Source organism: Poecile atricapillus, chromosome W (assembly GCF_030490865.1).
Source record: "Poecile atricapillus isolate bPoeAtr1 chromosome W, bPoeAtr1.hap1, whole genome shotgun sequence".
NCBI classification, from domain to species: Eukaryota; Metazoa; Chordata; class Aves; order Passeriformes; family Paridae; genus Poecile; species Poecile atricapillus.
Genome location: NC_081288.1, coordinates 65150204 through 65171963, shown reverse-complemented (window position 1 = coordinate 65171963; position 21760 = coordinate 65150204).

Sequence of the window (21760 nt, the reverse complement as noted above, 5' to 3'; positions counted from 1 at the left end):
TGCGGCAAGTTTCTGCGTTGCGCAGGGCATTTCTCTTCATTCTCAGCGTCTAAGGGAATACGCAAGAGTTACCGCAGAGAGCCGCAACAGCAGTAGATAGCAGCACAATGATGCCGTGCCTGAACATCTTCCTGAAAACAGTTAGCGTTTATTCAGCAAGCGGGCGAGCCAACAGTTAGCGTCTATTCAGCAAGCCAACCAGCATCTCCCCACACTAATAATTCTTTGGCCCGTTTCCAGGTGTTCCAGATAGCAGCTTCTGCCGAACGAGGCTCGCCTCTTGCGGTTACTTTCTCCAAGCTCTGGAGTCCCGGCTTCTGCCTTTTTTGCTCTTAATGCAAGCGGAAAGCTTTTCCACTGGGTCTGGTGAGGAGAACGTATGCCATGACAACACATATTTGTGCAGCTTTTCTTTTTCTACTTAGGCAAACACGGATTTGCAACACTCTCTACCACCGCTCATGTGGCAAGCTTTTACGCTGCGCAGGACATTTCTCTTGGTTTTCGGTGTCTGAGGGAATGCGCAATGGTTGCCACAGAGAGTTGCAAGAGCAGTATGTGGCTGCACGTGGAAGCCATGCCTGAAGTTCTTCCTGACAACAACTTGCATTTATTCCGCAAGCGGGCGAGCCGCAGCTATGTTCTTATTGCAGTCTGAATTCATTGTGCTCTAGCTGGCTGCTAAGCTCTTTCGTTATTCGCCTTCTTGCAGAGCTCGCTCTTTCCGGCGCCCGGACCTCAACCGGCATCTTCCTGCACAAATCATTTGTTGACCGGGTACCAGGAGCTCCGTATAGCAGCTTCTGCCAAAGGTGGGAACACGGATTTGCAGCACATTCAAGCCGCACAGCTTTTTCTTGCCTAACTTGCACACTGCAGTTCGATGGCTTTGCGCCTTGTCATCTCGAAGCAGCAGCACGCACATTCGAGCTTGGCAAGCACTAAAGAGATGCAGAAGAGTGTGACACAGCAAAACGGGCCCGGAGAAAACATTTACTTCATGAGCCCTAGTTGTCGCCCTGCTTGTGGTGTTGTGTTGAAAGCCTTGGCCACTGTCCTGGGTTGACTTTATGATACTGGTATTCCCAATCTCCTGCTTTATATATATATCAAGTTCTGCACCTTTAAGGTTAGCTTTGAGAGCTAGGGAAGTTGAAACTACTGGAGGCTGATGGGAGTTTTTTTTCCTGACTAATTACTAGCCATTTCTGAGAACTGGCAGTGATTTTGACCATTGAAAAGTGAGATCAACCTGTGAACACTTACTTTAAGATGTAAGTCTGGGAATTTCTTGGTCTCCTTGGTTTCCGGCTTCTGGAAAGGTAACAGGCTTCAGCTTGGCCTCCTCCCCCCCTCCAGGCCAGACAAGGCCGCGGAGTGTGTGTGGGGGGGGGGGGCAGAGGGGGCCCAGGCTGGTCCCCCAGCTCGGCTCCAGTTTCTGCCACTGAACTGAAACCAGACACCATGAACACCTGCATCTTGGCAAGACTTTAACTCTTTTACTACCCAGATGAGACTTGCAGATTAATCCTTTTCTCCCAGAGAGAGGAGAAGAGAGAGAGGGATGATCAACATGTAAGAAGACACCATAAACCCATCAAAGACAATGAAGAAAGGAATTAGGTTTTAGATGGGGAAGAGAAAATAAGGAGATGCTTTAATAAGCTGAAATATTTTTCTGTTAAAGCTATGGAGATGGACAGTAGTGTTCTGAAAAAAACTTTAATTCATAACAGAGTATATTGGGAGGAACGGAGTGTTTCAAAGTGTGGATTTTGAGCAAAGGGTGAAGTGGTTGTGATACTGTGAGATACTGGAACAGCGGGGAGAAGTAATAGTTGAAGATTTGGGGCCTTTAAGAGGCAAAGAGAAAACTTTCTGTTTCCAGAGGGGCTCACAAAAACAGATGAAGAGAACTTCTGCCTTTTAATAACTCATCCTTAAAAATGACATCCCTAGACTCATTTGACCCATAACACACCTCAGAGTGATGTGAAATGGGAAAAGACAACTGATGGCAGAATTTCCGGGCAGCTGGCAACAGAGAAATAGAGAGCTGTAAAAGAAATAATTTTTCTTGTGAGAAACTCCATAGATTATCAGAAGAAGACTTCTGTTTCTCTACAAAAACTAATGAAAATATTATAGCAAGAATTGAGACAGTTTTAACCACCAAAGTTGTTTTTGTCTCTATGTTGTCATGTGAACAAGGGAATGGTTGGGTAGTGGGGGAGAAAAGGGTTGTTCTGGAGGTTTTCTTCTCGTTTCTTATTCTTGTAGTTTTTGTTAATAAGCTTTCTTTATTCCTTTTAAGTTTTAAGCCTGTTTTGCTCTTGTTTTAATCCACATCTCACAGCAAGAAATAAGTAAGTTTTCTAGTGATTTTTTAGTTGCTTCTTTAAAACCACGACAGCCACAAAAGGATGACTGCAGCAAACAGGATTCCTCCTGGCCTCTTTCGCTACGTGTTGCACGAACGAGCTGTATAGTGCGAAGCAAAAAAAAGTGTCATTGCAGCTTGAGCAGAGGAAAAGAAGTTCAGAACGCTTACTGGCTATGTGCAGTACACGCTTTGAAAAGAGGCAAAGCTGAACGTCAACTGTGATCAAGTGGCAGGGCGCCAGGCAGATGGGAGTGAGCAGTGCAGAGAACTGCAAAATGCAGCAACAGCTTCTTTGCAATCCGACACAGCTGGGAATGCTCTTGCTGCTTGAAAACAGGCTTGGTTCTTTGCCTTTTCACAGCGCTCACACTTTCACTCCCCTGGACACGATTCAGGGTCCTGATGTTGGCCAGGACAAACTGACTCGGGAGTTAGCCAAACCTCCACTGTGCCTGTCCAGAGATGGAGGTCAAACAGCAAACACCTGAGGAAGTCTTCCTTCATCACAAAGATGCCTGTCCTTGACCATCAGGAGGTGTGGCACCACAGAAGACATTATAATATGAAGCGCAAGGAGGTGGACAATGGGTGAGGAATGGGCAGGCAGGGACGTGTGGGCTTGTGGTCTCAGTGTGTATTTAAACCTGAAATGTGTCTCGATCAGGGATGCATGTATGGTGGAGAATCCTCCATATGTCCCTGCTGGAAGTAAAACGTATTTTCTTTACAATTTTAATTGTAAAGTCCTTATTCTGAAACGCAATACAAATAAAGAGGAAAACTCTTACTGCAATGACAGCTAACAAGCACTTAAGGTTTCTAGTTGAACATTTTCAGTTTGTCATTTTGTTTAGTAGTTATAAATAGCAATAATTACTGTCTGTAATTAGGGAAGACAGTTGCTTTTCTTTGTGTTTCTTTTGTGCCTGATGAAATTACTTTTTCCGGCTAACTAGCAAATACCTTTTAATACATTAATGCTTGCATGGAAGAAGTTATTATTCTCACAGAAAGATAAAAGAAGATTCTGATTTTATTTTCCTTTAGTTTATTAATAACAGATCTGCATGGACAGTGGATAACACTAAGAGTGGAAAAGTGGAAATGTGTGGAATAATTCCATTAACTGCAGAAAAGACACCCACAAATCTGAGAACCCTCTGATGCAGGTCTCTGTTCCTGTCAGCAGAGAAGAGACCACATTTTCTTTCCATGCTCAGAGCTCTGAGAGAGAAAGAGTGAAATAGATTGGCATTTAAGTAAACAAAGAGAAACACCTAAGGAAGTTAAAACCGCTGCAGGCTGATGGGAGTTTGTCTCCTAGCCAACAGCTGGCCATTTCTAAGAACTAACAGCAGTTTTAACCATTGAAAAGTGAGATCAACCTGTGAACACCACCTTAAGACCAAAGCCTGAGAATTTGTCTCTTTGTTTCCTAGCTGTGAAAGGTAACAGAGCTTTAGCTGGCTTCCTGTCCCCTGCCCGGGCCATGCGGCCCGAGCAGGGGCTGGGCTGAGCTTGCCACGGCTCCTGGCTGGGAGATGGGGCCTGCAGGGCTTCTCTTTGAGTTCTGGCCGGGCCAGGCCGGTCCCTGGCTCGGCTGCGGTTTTTTTTTTTTCTGTGACTGAATTCACCAGAGACTGCCAAGTAAAGAAAGAAGAAAAGCTTTTGAACTGCGGTGGGCTGAGACAGTGACCACACTCTCCAGAGCAGCCATGAAGAATCTTCCATCACAAACAGCTCCAGCCGCTGCTCCAGCAGAGATGATAGAACCATCTACAAAGCCTGGGCAAGATTTTAACCTTTTCATTACCCAGATGAGACTTGCAGATTAATCTTTTTTTCCAGAGAAAGAAAAAGAGAGTAATCAACATGTAAAGAGACTTTATAAACTAACAAAGACAGTAAAGAAAAGAATTAAACTTCAGAAAAGGTAGAGAATAAGGAGATGATTTAATTAAGCTGAAATATTTTTCTGTTAAAGCTATGGAGATGGACAATAATGTTCTGAAAAAACACCTTTAATTCATGACAGAGTATATGGGGAGGAATGGAATGTTCAAAGTTTGGATTTTGAGCAAAAGGTGGAGTAATAATGATACAGTGAGGTGCTGGAACAGAAGGGCAGAAGTGATAGTTGAAGATTTGGGGCCGCTTGAGGCAAAGAGAAAACTCCTGTTTTCCAGGGAAGCTCACAGAGACAGATGAAAAGAACTTTTGCCTTTTAATAACTCATCCTTAAAAATTACATCCCTAGACTCATGGCTCATTACACACCTCAGAGTGATGTGAAATGGGAGGAGTGAACTGATGACAGATTTCCAGGCAGCTGGCATCAGAAAAATAGAAAGCTATAACAGAAATAGTTTTCTTTTGATAAACTCCATAGATTAGCAGAAGACTTCTGTTTCTCTACAGACACTGATGAAAAGATTATAGCAGGAATTTGGGACTGTTTAAACACCAAAGTTCCAAAGCTTTTTGTCTCTATGTTGTCATATGAACAAGGGAATGGTTGGGTAGTGGGGGAGAAAAGGGTTTTCTCAAGGTTTTATTCTGGTTTTCTTATTCTTGTAGTTTTGGTAATAAACTTTCTTTATTCCTTTTAAGTTTTAAGCCTGTTTTGTTCTTGTTCTAATCCACATCTCACAGCAAGAAATAAGTAAGTTTTCTAGTAATTTTTTAGTTACTGCTTTAAAACCACGACATTTATTTGGTGTGTTGTCCGGAAAATGGAATTGACAAATCTAAACCACTACAAAGAGAAGTTTCCAAGCCACCACCCTATTGCTGTTCAAAACACTCACTCGTGGTGAGAGACTTCTACTGGGTCAAACTGTTCAGGTATAAGCAATTTATTATAAGGGTAAAGAGAGGGAGAGACCCATGTCTACCACCAGCCTCGGCTTCCACGTGGTCGGGGGGAGGGGAGAGAGTGTGGGGAGAGCAGGAGAGGAGAGGTTAAAGAGGGGGAGGGAAGAAACAAGAGCAACAGAGGGAGTGCGGGGAAAATCTAGGGCGGCTTAGGAGAGAGGGGGAGGACAAGAGAGGGGTAAGAGGGGGAAAACTAAGAGGGTAAGAGTAAGAGATGGAGAGAGGGAAAAACAAGAGGGAGAGAGGGAAAAAGAAGAGGGTAAGGGAGGGAGAAACTAAGAAGATAAGAGTAGGGAAAACAAGAGAGGGGTAAAAGCAGGGAAGAACTAAGAGCGGGGTAGGAACTAAGAGAGGGGTAGGAGCAAGGAGGAACTAAGAGAGGGGTAGGAGCAGGGAAGGGCTAAGAGGGGTAAGAGCAGGGAAGAGCTGAGAGCGGGGTAGGAACTAAGAGAGGGGTAGGAGCAAGGAGGAACTAAGAGAGGGGTAGGAGCAGGGAAGGGCTAAGAGAGGGGTAAGAGCAGGGAAGAGCTGAGAGCGGGGTAGGAACTAAGAGCTGAAAGCGAAGTTCTTGTTACAATACAATATATCTTTTTCTATAGTGAATATTCTAATTCCCAGTAACCAATCACTACGAGATACACCCACTAAAGAATTTACATACAGCCTATAAGAATCACCATATTAACATACAGTGTTGCATTTTATACTCTAAAAGCTTTACAAATTCTTCCCTTGCTTCTTGACCTTTGGACTTTCGATCAGCAGAAGGACATTGTTTCATCAACCAGGGATTCTCCTTTAGCTGGCTAGGCTATTGTTCTTTGGTTATATAGTAACCAGTACTCTGTATCTTATGACTCAAAGCAGGCTTTCATTTTTATTTCGATTCTAGGCTTTATATTTTCAGAATCATCTGCCAAACAATCACATTCATAAGGTTTCCCTGTTTCATCCTCCCCAACATCACCCAAAGTAGTTTATATTGCTGAGAGTAGAAATAGAGCAAATGAAACACAGAATTTTTAGATATGCTAAAATCTTTCTTTTGTCCCTGCTGCTATGCAAAAAAAAAAAAAAAAAAAAAAAAAGGAAAAATTGTTATTTGTAGTGTATTTGGATAAAGTAGAAAGACCCAAACTAGTAATAGAAGAGGGGAAAGATTTTGGAAAACAATCCTGTGAAATATGTCTAGTGTGCAAAATCCACAGCAAAACAAGCAAAAAACAAAACAACAGCAAAAAATTCCCTCTGATTTGCCACCTTCAAACAAGCAATAACCAAGCAAATTTTACAGTCAAATATTTGTACTAAAACCAAAAGGTTGTATGAAGTAGAAATAAGCATTTCTACAATTGTAGCTAATGAAACTTGACAAAAAAGTTTGGGTGGAAAGATAGAACATTTTTCACATGAAATTATATTCCATATCTATGTAATAGATAAACTTATGTATAAAAATTCGTAAAGGTCAAAATAAATATATTTGTAATAATATAAAATAGAACAGTGTGGCAAAAAGTCCTTCCCCAGATCTAGTTGCGAATTCCCAAACCATGCTAGCCGGCACCCAGATAAAAATCCTAGCCTGCGCCCATCAACCGAAAAGAATAAGCAGGACACGAGCCATCAGGCTAACAAAGGAACGAGCTCGGAGGAGATATTCATCGCCAGACCTGAACACCCCACCTGGCAGACCGCTGTTGGGGAAGCAATCAGACTGGACAAAGGGAAAAGCCCAGCTGAGATATCCATCGGCTCCAACCCGGATCCCACCACTCCATCCTGATGGCCCGAACCAAAATTGAAATCAGGGAACATTAAAAACCTCTTTACATATGAGGAGACTCTGCCCGGACACCTACTAACTCTATTCTCCAATGCCAGGAAATCCATTCATCCAACAATCAAGGACCTTTGGTGAATGGTGCCTGCTTGGAATTTAGCCTCAGGACACAAAATCCCTATAAAAACCCAGGCCAGAGAACCCTCAAGCGTGGATTTGGGAACACCTATACCTTTGGTATAGACCCTGTCCACCCAGCGCTGCGCTGCCCATTTTATTGTGGTTTTTCTCGTTGTTTGTTCTTTATTGTTTTATAATAAATTTCTCTTTTTTTAACCTGAATTTGCCTTTGCATTTATAACATCTACAAAATGCCTTCTTAATTAGGAATTCCAGTAGTTCCTACCCATACTTTTAAAATAACAGTTTTCTGAAAAGAACTCTTTAGTTAAATAGATGCCTATGACTTAAAAAAAAAAATTCAAATTAGCTTCTCCAAGGTGTTCATATAGGCAACTTATAACTAGGTTTATGCAACTATAGTGTGCTGTGTAATCAAGTATGTTCAGAATAGATGGCCCTTGGCCATGCAACAACAGGATTTCCCTATCTCTAAGAATTGATAAAGCAGGAACTAGTGCTCTAAAAACTGGTAAAAACTGTATCTCTAGTTTGGAATGTGGCCAGAAGTCCTGAGGGATGGCCGGATGCCAAGACAGTCTGTGCAAAGACAAAGGTCATCCATTGGCCATGTCAAGGCAGACTTCTTACTTCATCCAAAGCTGCCTAACCAGAACCACCAGGAGGCAGTGTGCAAGTGCAGACGACGGACAACTAATTAGTATACGAGGTGAGGGGAGGCTGGCATAGATAATGAATATGCATAGGCTTTCATAAATACGTATGAACTTGAGTGTATATAAGCAAAGCATCTGCTCTGTTCAGAGCACATGTTTTGTAGTGGAGTGATTCCCACATGTGTCCAGCACTGAGAAAAGCATACCTACTTTGCAACTTTGCTGGTTGTGTGAGAAGAGAAGGCAAAGGACTCTGCATGATTCAATGTGAATCTAAACACAGTTTATATTTAATTTAGTTTATATTTACTTCTTCTCTTGGTCTACACAGTCATGCATTATTTAATTGGTAGGCCCACTTTGTCCACGCATTTCTTGATTGGTAGATCTACTCTGTCCACGAGGCAAGCACGCATCTCTTTGTTAATCTAATTGGTAGATGCTGTAAGCGTCATTTTACTTGGTTTGACACACCTTCGTCTGTCAGCAACTTTTCTGCTTCTTCTTTCTCCTTGCAACATCAGCTTTTTTATCTACAAAGATGACCTTATTCTTTAGTACCAGAACGTTAGGCTGCTTCATTCTGTGCTGTTGTAATGCATTAAGAAACATGGTATGATCTGGAGATATACCCTCTGAGCTGCAGAGTGGTTTGTCCCTTCCCCTGACTCCTCCCTTGTGTTATAAATGCAATGGCAAAATAAGGTCAATAAAAAGCAATTTATTATAAAACAATTTAAGCACCTGCAACGAAAGAGAAAAACCACAATAAATAGGTCAGCGCAGCGCTGGGTGGACAGGAGTCTATACCCAAAGGTATAGATGTGTGGGTACGGAGGAGCCCGCTGGGCCCGAGATACTGGCCCTCTCCTGGAGAGGAGATACTTCTCTGTAAGAGCGACACAATGTTGCTCCCAGGGGTCTTTGAGTTAGTTATGTTAAACTGTTGTGTTTCATTGGTGTTTCCCTCTGCTGTCTCACCCCGATACAGGTATCTCGGGCTTCCCCCCACCCCTCTCCTTCCCCATAAATATCCCGGGTTTTCCTCTGTTCGAGAGATTCGCTGTTACCGGCACCCTTTGCCGAAACTTTGCCTGAATAAAGGCTTGTGCCTCGGTGGAACGCTGGACCAGCTATCTCGTCCCTGCTTCCTGTGTTGCCTGCCGCCGCCGCTGCCGAACTGAGCTGAGCTGAGCTGAAATCACTATACTATTACTGAGCTGAGCTGGAATCACTCGACTGCTCGAAGCTGCTCACATGTGCTTTGGGCCAGCCTTTCTCAAGGCTGCTTCTGGAGAAGTTGCGGTGCTCCGGATTTTCTGCCGCCGCGGCAAGTGGCGCCCGACCGTGGGGCTTTGAAGAAGCCCTGAAGAAGCGTCCGCCTGCACCTTTAGCTGTGAGGCGAGCCGCCGTTGGAGCCGCCATGCGTCGAGGAAGCTTGCTTGCGTTCTAGCAAGAAGCGATCCAAGAGGCTGCGACCGGGACCCTCGCTGACCATCTGTGGCAAGGGAAAGCCACTGAGGACCGGCCGCCAGGTGACCACCCACCCAGCAGCTTTGTTTTTGCCTGCCGGCATCTGCCGAAGAGAAATTGTAAGTGTATCCCGTGAAAGGTTTTTTTTCTTCGGGCTTTTTTTCTTTTTTTTTGCTGTTTTACTGCTGGGTGGGGAGTGAAAAAGGATGGGGAATGAGTCCTCTGTATTGAGGCTGACCCCACCTGAGAGGGACTTTTATATCCAAGTTGTAACTACCTTAAAAGCGGGAAATTTTAAGTTTTCTAAAGGGGATTTAAAAAGATTTATTCATTCGGTTTTTAAGTATTTTAAGATTAATTCGGACTCTGCTAAATCGGGAATTTTTTGGGATAATGTGGGAAGAAAGTTATATACAGTTCAAGCTAAAGTGGATTTTTCTGTTGCAAAGTTTTTTCCTGTGTTTCAAAATATTATTTTCTCATTGGAAAAAGAGGGAAAAAAAGAAGAGGGAGTTTTGGGTCCCCAGTTAAACCCCCCAACCCCGTCAGCCCCTCCAGGTGTCCCTGAACCCCTTTCCCTGTCTGAGAGCCCGTCAGCGGGTGGACATTGCCCCCGGGCACAGGGCTGCTGCCGTCTCGCTGACACCCCCCCACCGTCTCTCTACCCGTACCAGGGCGGCAATGGCCATGCCGCTCTGGGTCTTTCCTCTATCCTCTCTCCTATGCCCTCACACCCAGTTGTGTCCCCCCCAGTTCCTAGCGTTAGCACAGATAGTGCCGGCAGTGTGGCCAGCCGCGCCATTTTGTCCCATTCACACCCCGGTTTTCCCGCCCTCGATGCCCAAAATGGCCACTTTCCCGCCTTCACCCCTTCTCTTCCTGCCGCGTCCTGCTCCTCCTCCCCCCCCACTGCGTCGTTGGGTGTAACCGCGTCGGGCCCTCCCCCATCCATCGGGAAACCTGTCCTCGTCGCGGGCCCCGCTCCTGTCCCTTTGTGCCGGGGCCCCGTCCCCAGCGGCGCTCCCGCTCCAGGGTCCCAGTGCCCCGGAAGTCGGGACGGCTCCGGCCGGAGCGGGGCCACCCCCGCTTCCCCAGGCAGCCACAAAAGAGTCAGCTCTAAACACATGAGCCGGCCCCGCGCTGCCAGCAAGCGCCCCATCTCCACTAGGAGATGAGAGCAGTGAATCTTCTTATTCAGATTCTGAGTATGAAGACCCCTGGGCTGAGGTGCAGAGGGAAGCCACACGGGCGGGGAACTCAGCTCTGTCCCAGAAAATACTTGCCTTTCCTGTAATAATGAGGAGAGACAGGACAGGGGCACAGGTTGCTGCATGGGAGTCCCTTCACTATAGGGAACTGCAGGAACTTTGCAAAGCTGCCGAAGAACACGGCAGGAGTTCACATTTTTTTAAACACTTGCTGGAAGCCTCCTTCTCTGCCCACGTCATGGTCCCGCATGACATCAAAAATATTATGAACTGCCTCCTCTCCCCAGCAGAATACATGTTGTGGGAGAGGCAGTGGAAAAAACATTTAAAGCAATTGGCAGATGTTTATGCAAGAGATGCTAACAGACCCAATTTTACTTTAGAGCAATTAGCAGGAGAAAGAGATTTCCAAAAGCCCCGAGATCAGGCCCGGGATCTGCCTGAAGCAGCTTTACAGGATATAGCTAATGCTGCCAAAATATCTCTTTTTACCACCCCTGATGATAAAGTGCCAACGCAGTGCTTCACCAATATTAAGCAAGGGGCAACTGAGTCTTTTATTAAGTATATTGATAAGTTAAAAATAGCCATTGAAAAGCAGATAGAGAGCCCTCAGGCACAAAAAGAATTATTAGTAAAAATAGCAATGGCCAATGCTAATCAGGAGTGCAAAGCAGTTTTGCGAGCCCTCCCTCTGGACCCCGAACCAACCATAGATCAGATGGTTGAAGCCTGCACCAAACACTCCTCTGCCTCAAGTGAGAATACAGTGGCACTTGCAGTGGCTAAAGGAGTGGCAGAGGCGATATCTGGAGCTTACGCTGCAGACCCCAATAGAAATTGTTGTTTTAATTGTGGTGAGCCTGGACATTTTTTCAAAGACTGTCCCAAGAGACATTCTATACAACCGCCAGCCCACCAACGGTTACCCAGACAGAACTGGCATTCGGGAAACTTCAAGCAGAGCGTGGAACGGCCCCGCGCTTCGACATCAAATCAAATGCCGCAACGCTCCACCCCTCCTGCCAAACCCACCATCCTGCCTCCACGGGGACCCCAATATTAAGCCCAGCAGGTAGAGCGCTTCAGATGAGAACCTGGTGTCAACTGGTAACTAGACTCTCTTTACATATCAAGAGTGACTGTATTTACAAAGTCCCCACAGAGAAACGTGGACCACCAGGCGGTCCCTCTAACATCTTAATACTTGGGGATCCAACTAACTGTCCAGGACAAATTCATATTGTTCCTGAAGTCCAGACTATATACCCTGGAGATGAAATTTCCATCTCTTTGACCTGTATAGACCCTCCTTATTATTTAAAAGAACAGACTCCTGTGGCACACGCCTTTTTACTTCTTAGTGACTGCTCAGATCATGTTCCCTTCAACCCCAGTGCTATGTGGACACAGGTTGTGAGCTCCTGCAAACCCATTGTGGACTGTAGCATGTTTTGTTATAGAGAAAGGATTCAACGCCCAGGAATGATAGACACTGGAGCAGATGTTACCATCATCGCCTGCTCCGAGTGGCCAGACAATTGGGAATTACAGCCTGTAGCAGGCATGATTTCAAGAATTGGAGGGATGACAGCTTCCATGAGGAGCAAACAGAATATTGTTATCGAAAGACCTGAGGGACAAATGGCAACCATCAGGCCATTTGTGGTGAGAGCACCAATCACCCTCTGGGGACAGGATCTCCTGTCCCAATGGGGGGCTTCTCTGAGAATTCCCAGCAGGGATTTTTAGTGGGGGTCACTGAGAAGCGCGCCACGCCTACCATCCCCCAACTCACCTGGAAACAGCACCATCCAGTGTGAGTTGATCAGTGGCCCCTATCTGAAACCAAACTACACGCACTGGAAGCTCTCGTAGAAGAGCAGCTTGCCAAGGGCCACATCACTGAGACCAATAGCCCTTGGAACTCCCCTGTCTTTGTCCTACGCAAACCAGGCAAAGACAGGTGGAGACTCCTTCAGGACCTCCGGAAGATCAACGATGTCATTGAAGACATGAGCCCCCTCCAGCCTGGCATGCCCTCCCCTTCAATGCTCCCCCGAGATTAGAAGCTAGCTGTCATTGACATAAAGGACTGTTTTTTCAACATACCACTCCATCCTCAGGACGCCCCCAGATTTGCATTCTCGGTTCCCTCTCCAAACAGACAAGCACCTTTAAAAAGATACCATTGGCTAGTCCTTCCTCAAGGGATGAAAAATTCTCCTACCATCTGCCAATGGTACATGGCCCGCATCCTGTCACCTGTGAAGACCCTGTTCCCAGATGCCGTCATCCTCCACTACATGGATGACATCCTGGTTTGTGCTGCTGACGATGACTATCTGCACCGGACTTTACAAAAAACTATCCAGACAATTGAAGATGCTGGATTTGAGATCCGGGAGGACAAGATCCAGCACACCTGCCCGTGGACCTACCTAAGACTCCAGATCCGTGAGCGGACCATCGTGCCCCAGCAGCTGACCATCAAAGACGACCCCAAGACCCTGCGAGACTTGCATCAGCTCTGCAGGTCCATCAACTGGATACTCCCTCTGCTTGGAGTAACAACAGAAGTCCTTGCACCCCTCTTCAACCTGCTCCGTAGCAGTGAAGCCCTCGACTCACTGCGCTCCCTCACACCAGAGGCTCGAGAATCCATCACCAAAGTCCAGGAGGCCCTGTCTTCACGGCAAGCCCACCGGTATGAGCCTAGCCTGCCCTTCCAGCTGGTTGTCCTGGGTAAGGCCCTGCGCTTACACGCGCTCATCTTTCAATGAGACACTGCATTGAAGGATCCTCTCCTTATCATCGAGTGGATCTTTACACATAACCAGCCCACTAAGACTATCACCACTCCACAAGAAATCATGGCTGAACTCATTAAAAGAGCTAGAGTCCGTCTCCGCACTCTTGCAGCCTGTGAGTTCACCTGCATCTTCCTCCCATTAGCAACTGGAAGTTTGGAGCCTTTGCTCCAAACCAATGAGAGCCTTCAGTTCGCTCTCGATAGCTATTCAGGCCAAATTTCTATACACCCACCTGGCCACAGACTTTTCAAAACCACATTTAATTTGGTCCCCAAATCATTACAGAGCAAAACACCGCTCCAAGCCCTGACGGTTTTCACAGATAGCTCAGGGAAATCCCACAAGTCAGTCATGACTTGGAAGGACCCCAGGACACAGAAATGAGAGTCTGATGTCCAAGTAGTCGAGGGATCACCACAAATTGCTGAATTAGCAGCCGTTGTCAGAGCTTTTGAGAAATTCCAAGAACCTTTCAATCTGGTGACTGATTCGGCTTATGTGGCTGGAATAGCTATGAGAGCAGAACATGCATTTCTAAAAGAGGTCTCTAACCCAAATTTATACAAATTGCTTTCTGAATTAGTATATCTTATCTCTCACAGAAAGCAACCTTACTATGTCATGCATGTGAGGGCGCACACCGACCTCCCAGGTGCCATTGCCGAAGGAAACAGGAGGGCAGACACCTTAGCCATGCCTGCTGCAGCAGCCAATGTCCCTGACATTTTCGCACAAGCAAAATTGTCCCACCAGTTCTTCTACCAAAATGTGCCTGCACTAATGAGAATGTTCAGACTACCCAGAGACCAGGCTAAGGCAATAGTTGCCACCTGTCCTAATTGCCAATCGTTCCAAATACCTGTCGTTAACTCCGGGGTTAACCCCCGAAGACTTAACAGCTGCCAGATATGGCAAACCGATGTCACTCACGTCCCATCCTTCAGGAGAGTCAAATACGTACATGTCTCCGTAGACACCTTCTCTGGTGCAGTGTTTGCCTCAGCCCATGCAGGAGAAAATGCCAAGCACACCATCCGACATTTTCTCCTTGCTTTTGCTACCCTGAGAGTCCCAGAACAAATTAAAACAGACAATAGACCTGCTTACACCTCTCACAAATTAAGAGACTTTTTCAATAAGTGGGAGGTGAAACACACCACGGGCATTCCTCATTCCCCTACAGGGCAATCAATAGTAGAAAGAACCCACCAAAACCTAAAAAGAGTCCTTGATCACCAGCGGGGAAGAACAGAAATCATTCCCCCTATTGAGAGGCTCTGTAAGGCTCTATATGTCATGAACTTTCTAAATTGCTCACCTACAGAGCCTGACCCCCCTGTAATTCGGCACTTCTCTAATTCAACTCATGCCAAACTCACAGAGAAGCCGCCAGTGCTGATCAAAGATCCTGAATCACAACGGACATCAGGACCCTTCCCACTGATTACCTGAAGGAGAGGGTATGCTTGTGTGTCCACACCATCAGGACCTAAGTGGCTCCCAAGGAAAAATGTAAAACCTTACTTAGGCCCTACAAACCCTGCACCAGATTCAGAACTTTCAAAGTCTCCTGAGACCCACACAGGTCCAGAAAAACAGCAGCCCACTGCAGCCTGGAAGCGGAGACGTCGTCGGAGTCCACAGAACCAACCTGCCACCAGACCAACAACCAGACAGAAGCCAAACCATCCTGCTACCAGGGCCGCAACGAGACGACTGCCAACATCACGCCTGACACCGTGACAGTACACAAGTCTTCTTAACTCCCTCTCCCTTCCCCTTCTTGCCCTCGTTGCCTAGCCCAAATTGCCAGCTTACACCCAAGTGCACCTCTGTGCTGCTGCTAGTGTTGAGTCTTGTGTCCCAAATACACAGAATAACCTTGCTTATAATTGTTTAGTGTTTTTGTTTGGTTTTTTGTTTTTTTTTTTTTTTAAAGAGGGGGGAGACGGGAGAGGAAAGGGAGAAAGAAAATAGCTCCCCCCCCTCCAAAAATTAGAGCTAATCTTCTATGTCCTGTTGTAGAAAATGGAGAGCAAAACCATCCTTGAGTTCCTGATGTCCCTGATTATCTGGATGCTCCTGAAAATATCAGCTGTGAATGCCTGGCTAGTAGCACAGCCCCAGGAGAACGTGTGGATCACCCTCGCAAAGACACTCCAACAAGACCACATGTGCTTGTCCATGGGCAGTGCCACCAACCCTCTAGACCTTTTGCTCCTGGCCCATGGACATGGCTGCAAGGAATTTAACGGAATGTGCTGCTTTGACCTCTCCAGCCCCAGTGAAGGCATCCACGCCCGCATCCAGAGACTCCAACACACGGTCCAGGAACTCCAAACTGAAAAGGAGCCCCAGTGGCTTGAAGACCTTTTTGGGAACTAAGGGCTCAAAGGATGGGTTGCCTCCCTCCTCAAAAATATTTTTTTTTTCTTGGGTTTTCCTAGTTGTTATTATCTTCCTAAGTATGTTTTCATGTTTTAAGAACCTATCACCTAACTCTCTAGGGGATGCCTTTTTAATAAATAAAGAAGTGGGAGTTGTGGGTACGGAGGAGCCCGCTGGGCCCGAGATACTGGCCCTCCCCTGGAGAGGAGATACTTCTCTGTAAGAGCGACACAATGTCGCTCCCAGGGGTCTTTGAGTTAGTTATGTTAAACTGTTGTGTTTCATTGGTGTTCCCCCCTGCTGTCCCACCCCGATACAGGTATCTCGGGCTTCCCCCCACCCCTCTCCTTCCCCATAAATATCCCGGGTTTTCCTCTGTTCGAGAGATTCGCTGTTACCGGCACCCTTTGCCGAAACTTTGCCTGAATAAAGGCTTGTGCCTCGGTGGAACGCTGGACCAGCTATCTCGTCCCTGCTTCCTGTGTTGCCTGCTGCCGCCGCTGCCGAACTGAGCTGAGCTGAAATCACTATACTATTACTGAGCTGAGCTGGAATCACTCGACTGCTCGAAGCTGCTCACATGCGCTTTGGGCCAGCCTTTCTCAAGGCTGCTTCTGGAGAAGTTGCGGTGCTCCGGGTTTTCCGTTGCCGCTGCATAGATGTTCTCAAATCCACGCTGTATGGGCTGCAGTCCGGGGTTCTTATAGGGGTTTTGTGCCCTGAGGCCAAAACTCCGAGCAGTCACTGTTCAACAAAGTGTCTTGATGGTTGGTTGAATGGATTTCCTGGAACCGGCGAACTGAATCAATAGACAGTGGGGCAGAGTCTCCTCATATGTAAAAAGGACCTGGGTGTTCCTTGATTTCATCTTGGTTTGGGCCATCAGGACGGAGTGGTTGGCTCCGGGGTTGGAGCCGATGAATATCTCGGCTGGGCTTCTTTCTTTGTCTAGTTTGATTGCTCCCCAACTGTAGCTTGTAAGGCGGGGTGTTCAGGTCCGGTGATGAGTATCTCGTCCGGGCGTGTTTCTTTTGTCCAGCCTGATGGCCTGTGTCCTGCTTATTCTTTTAGGTTGATGGGCGCCGGCTAGGATCGTTTTCCCGGTGCCGGCTAGAATTGTTATCTCTAAAATGGATGTTTGCGGCTGGACCTAGGGAGGAATCCTTGGCCACACTATATTTTATATTTTCTCATGTTATTATAACTACAGATATATTTATTTAGGTCTTTATGAATTTTTATTCATAACTACATTTATTACAGTCCCCCACCTAATACTTCATCACATTAAAAATTCGTATTATTTTATCTAATCCTACAGAGGGAGGAGTGTGAGCTTAACCACATTCACCTTCCTCCCAGTCTGATAGCGAATTCCCACAATATTCTTGAGACAGGTTATGTTTATTTTCAAAATTCCTTAAGGCCTTAATTGCGTTTCTGTTCTCCTTTTCCTCCTCTAATTTCATCAGTTTAGAGAGAGGAGTGGGTCTCCCTTGTGCTTTCTCTGGATCAATTGGAAGGGTGGCAATCTGCATTCCTTGCACAACAGAGTGAATTAATCTGATGAAGCAAGGAATTAAACAGTGAAGAAAAATGATTCCGGCAATTGAACAGACTATGAAAAATACTAACTTTTTCCACCAAGCTCCTTGCCCAAATATTTGGTCCCACCAGGAGGCTTGTAGGATTGAATTCCACTTTTGAACTGGCACATGCGCTACCTTCTTTATTTCAGCAGCTAATCCTTTTATTGTTTAGCCATAATCGTCTATTTCCATGCAGCACTCGGATTCGTTGTATCTACCACACACCCCTCCCTCCTCGGCTAGCAAATAATCGAGAGCTAATCTGTTTTGGTATACAAAAGCTCTCATTTGTGAATGTTGTTTTGCTAGGAGTTCTAGGGCTTCTGAGGTGTGGTTGGAAACTACTTCCACTACTGCTTGTAACCTGATAAGTCTGTTGAGGAGATAAATGGGGGTTCTGTAACCCCAACTGCCATCATTTGCCCAAGTAGCGGGCCCATAATATTGAATAATTCTTTCGGCAGGCCATTCTTCTTCTTTCCATTTCTGGTTGCCTCCTGCCATTGGTAGTTCCCGTTTTAATTCTCTCTTTTGTCTATTTAGTGTTTCAAAGAGGGGGGCTCCCAATGATTTACTCTCTGTTCTGGGTAGAGTAAAGAAAAAGGGTCGAATTATTCCGAGTGTGCAGGATCCTTTTCATTTTCTAGGTAGCTCGCTATATGCCTTTTTCTCACATATCCAATATATGCCATCAGGTGCTTCCTAACCCCTGTTCAATTTTGCCGGATCATCCCAGTATTCTTTTAGGCCTTCTAGTGCATGGAAGGGATTGGCCCCAGGGTTTTTGTACCAGCATAGCCCAATTATTTCCATCCATTCGCAGTTATTACCCCGGGTGCGACTCCAATAACCCGCGGGTGGTTCAGGTTGCCAAATTTTTGTTTTGCTGTCAGAATTCACCATGAGTGTGTTTATACACAGAGTATAACCTACTAGATTGGTGAATTCTTTCCCTTCTCTGCTAATGCAGAAAGTCCCAATTATTCTTTGATCTATCACCCACCCCTCGGGTCTTCGTGTTGTTTTGGATAATTTTAAGCCCTTCCATTTTAAGAGTTGTTCTGGGGTGGGTCCTTCTCCCTTCCATGGCCACCTTTCAGCTGATTTCAAACCACCACATATCCAGCAATTTGATAGACCTAATTCTGTTTCAATCTCTTGCATTAGGTCTATGAATAGGTTCTGGTTGGGGTTTGGTAACCCCCAATTGCTGTATTGTTTTTCTAGTTGCTCATAATGTTCACTGAGAGAGTTAAGTCTCTCTTGTTCCAGCCTTCTTTTCCGATTTTCTATTTCTTGCCTCTTTAAGGTTAACTGTTTTATTTTGCTTTCAGGATCTGACCCATCCTCATCTCTGGAGAAACAGAATACTTGGTCAAATTGTAAACATACCCGGTTATCATCACTTTTTAACAAATCCAAAATTATTGGTTCATTACTAAAGGAGGACTTTTCTTCGTGTTTTAAATTTTTACCTTCCCAATATAATTTTCCTCCTATAGTACACGTTTTCAAGTTTGCTTTATTGTAACATATAGGATTGATTTTGTAATATGCTACAAAGGTGGATTGTCTTTTTCCTCCGATCCAGACGGTTTTATTACATTGACTATAAATTGAAATTGGAGGAATCCCTCCCACTTCTCTCTTGTACTTGAAGTGGGTAGTTTTGGTCTTTTGTCTTTTAGGAGTTTGAAACTGGCCATCCTTAAAACTTGCCCCTGAGTGGTAACACCAGACCTCCCCCTTTAATTTACAGATATTATACTGAGTGCCTTTGGAAAAACACATCCCCTTTTGCAGTTCCGGAGGACAGTCAATCATTCGTCCGGTTTCTGTGGCAGTCCGACACTGCTCACACTTCCCCAGGGGACTGTCCCCTGGAGGTACCTCGGGACTCATTCCCTCGGCCAAGCACACGGCTAGGTTCAAGACTATCAGGATTCCCCACCATTGCATCCCTCTGCCTTGCCCTTCGCCCGTATAGGAACATACGGCGGGGATTACCATCTTCTCGGCAGCAGGGACTTTCTTCAGGGGCCCTTGTAGTCCTTAAGGCGTACCTTCTCTTGAAAGTAGCTCACCAAGATGATTTAATTGGGTCTGTCTTACACGGTACTTTAATTGTTTTTCGGCACTCGATTTCTAAAGCCTTGGCTTTAGAATCTAACTGGCCTCTTAACCCCTTTTGGAACAATAGGAACCACTCAGGAGAGTCTAGTTCCAAGGACCCCGCCTGGGTGGCAAGTGTTAAGAAACGGCTAGTCTCTTCCTGTTTTTTCTCTAGACACTTTGTGCACAATCTTTTAGGTTTGTACCCTCCTAAACAGTGGGCTACCCAAATCTGTTTACAATAAGCACACTTGAAGTGGATAAATGGAAAACAATCACAATCAGGATTAATACAACTTATCTGGTCGTCACTTGTCATTTGTGATGACGCCGGAGTTTGATTTTCAGTTTTCCCGGAGGTGTGGTGACTTTCCACTCGGAGGAGTTGTAATCCGTTACTTTTTTCACTCGAGATGAGTGTGTCCAGCCCCTTTCTGCAGTCCGGACAGCTGTATCTGTGGTCAGGAGGACGAGAAATGGTCCTTCCCAGTGAGGGCTGAGGGGGAGTTCCTTCAAGCTTTGATCAGGACTTTATCCCCAGGCTGTATTTGGTGTATGGCAAATCCCAGTGTTGTGCTTTGGGGAATCAGTCCTCTTTTCCACAAATCCTGTAAATTTTTGTTTATAGAAATGAGATATGGTTGTATCTGCACATCCTCCACCTGAGGGTGTGCTACCGGCATTCCATGTTTGTACGGCATCTTATACAACATTTTCAAAGGGAGACAGACCTGTCTCAGAGTGCGGCATAGTTCTTATATTCAGTAGCACAAGGGGAAGACACTTAATCCATGACATCTTTGTTTCAATTATAAGTTTAGATAATTGAGATTTCAATGTTTGATTCATTCTTTCTACCTGTCCTGAACTCTGAGGATGCCAAGGGGTGTGATATTGCCATCTGATACCTAGGGCTTCTGAAATTTGTTTAATAATTTTTGATGTGAAGTGTGTTCCTTGGTCTGAATCAATGCAATCTACTATCCCATATCTGGGAATGATTTCTTCTAATAAAATTTTCGACACTGTTTGGGCTGTTGCCCTTGCTCTGGGAAAGGCTTCTACCCAATGTGTCAATTTATCTACTATCACTAATAAAAATTTGTATCTACTGATTTTTGGTAGTTCGGTGAAATCCACCTGGATTCTTTCAAATGGCCTGTATGAGAGGGGGCGACCTCCCCAAGCCGTTTGCTTAAATTTTGATCGGTTTACTTTTTGGCATATCACACATCCTTGTACCTCCTGTTAGGCGAGTTCAAAGATCGCTTTGCACCCGAAAAATTTTAGAAACTGTTCAGCTAATGCTTGGGTTCCCCAATGAGTCTGTTTGTGTAGTCTTCGCAGTATCCCCCTTACCATCCCTTTTGGAATTAATTCTCTCCCATCAGGCAACCACCATTTTCCCTTTTCAAAGTTTCTTCCTACCTTTTTGAATTCCTTTATCTCCCTCTCCGAAGGGAGCGTGGGGATTTCTGGTGATTCCTCCGGGGTTATTTCAGGAATACTTATGGTTAACAAAGCCGCTCGTTTTGCCTCTTAGTCTGCCAGGTTGTTACCTCGGGTGTGGAACTGCCATCCCATTTGGTGTCCTTTTACATGGACAACTGATATTTCTTTTGGTTCTCTGACAGCCTGTAGAATTTGTCGAATGATTTCCCCATGGATTAACCGTTTTCCTTTCGTATTTATCAGACCCCTTTCTTCCCAAATTTTCCCAAAAGTATGTACTACGCCAAAAGCATACCGCGAATCTGTATAGATGGTCCCCCTCTTTCCTTTCAATCTCCGGAGGGCCCTCAGGAGAGCATAAAGCTCGCAAGCTTGTACAGACCAGCTTGCTTTCAGGGGGCCTGATTCCACAATGTCTCCTGATATGCCATTCACTATAGCATATCCTGACTTTCTTTTCCCTTCAACAACTTTCAAGGATCCATCTATAAACCACTTTTCTCCCCCTTCTAACTCCTGATCTTTTAAATCTGGACTAACTTTAGTTTACAATTCCAAAATTCAACGCAATCGTGTAATAGTTTTTCTGATGGTTTCCCAAACAGGAACTGCGCAGGATTCTGCGCAGTAGTGGTTCTTAATTCTAAACCAGGCGAACTGATTAAGAAGGCTTCATATTTCAGAAGCCTCGAATCAGTCAACCACTTCTCCGCTTTTTGTTGTAACATATTTCTTACATCATGTGGGGTGTAGACTATCAAGGGAGCTCCAAAAGTTACCTTTCTGGCTTCCCCAACCAACAAAGCCACTGCCACAATTGCTTGCAAACAAGTAGGCCAAACCCGACTAATCGGGTCTAAAATTTTCGAGAGAAATCCTATGGGCTTA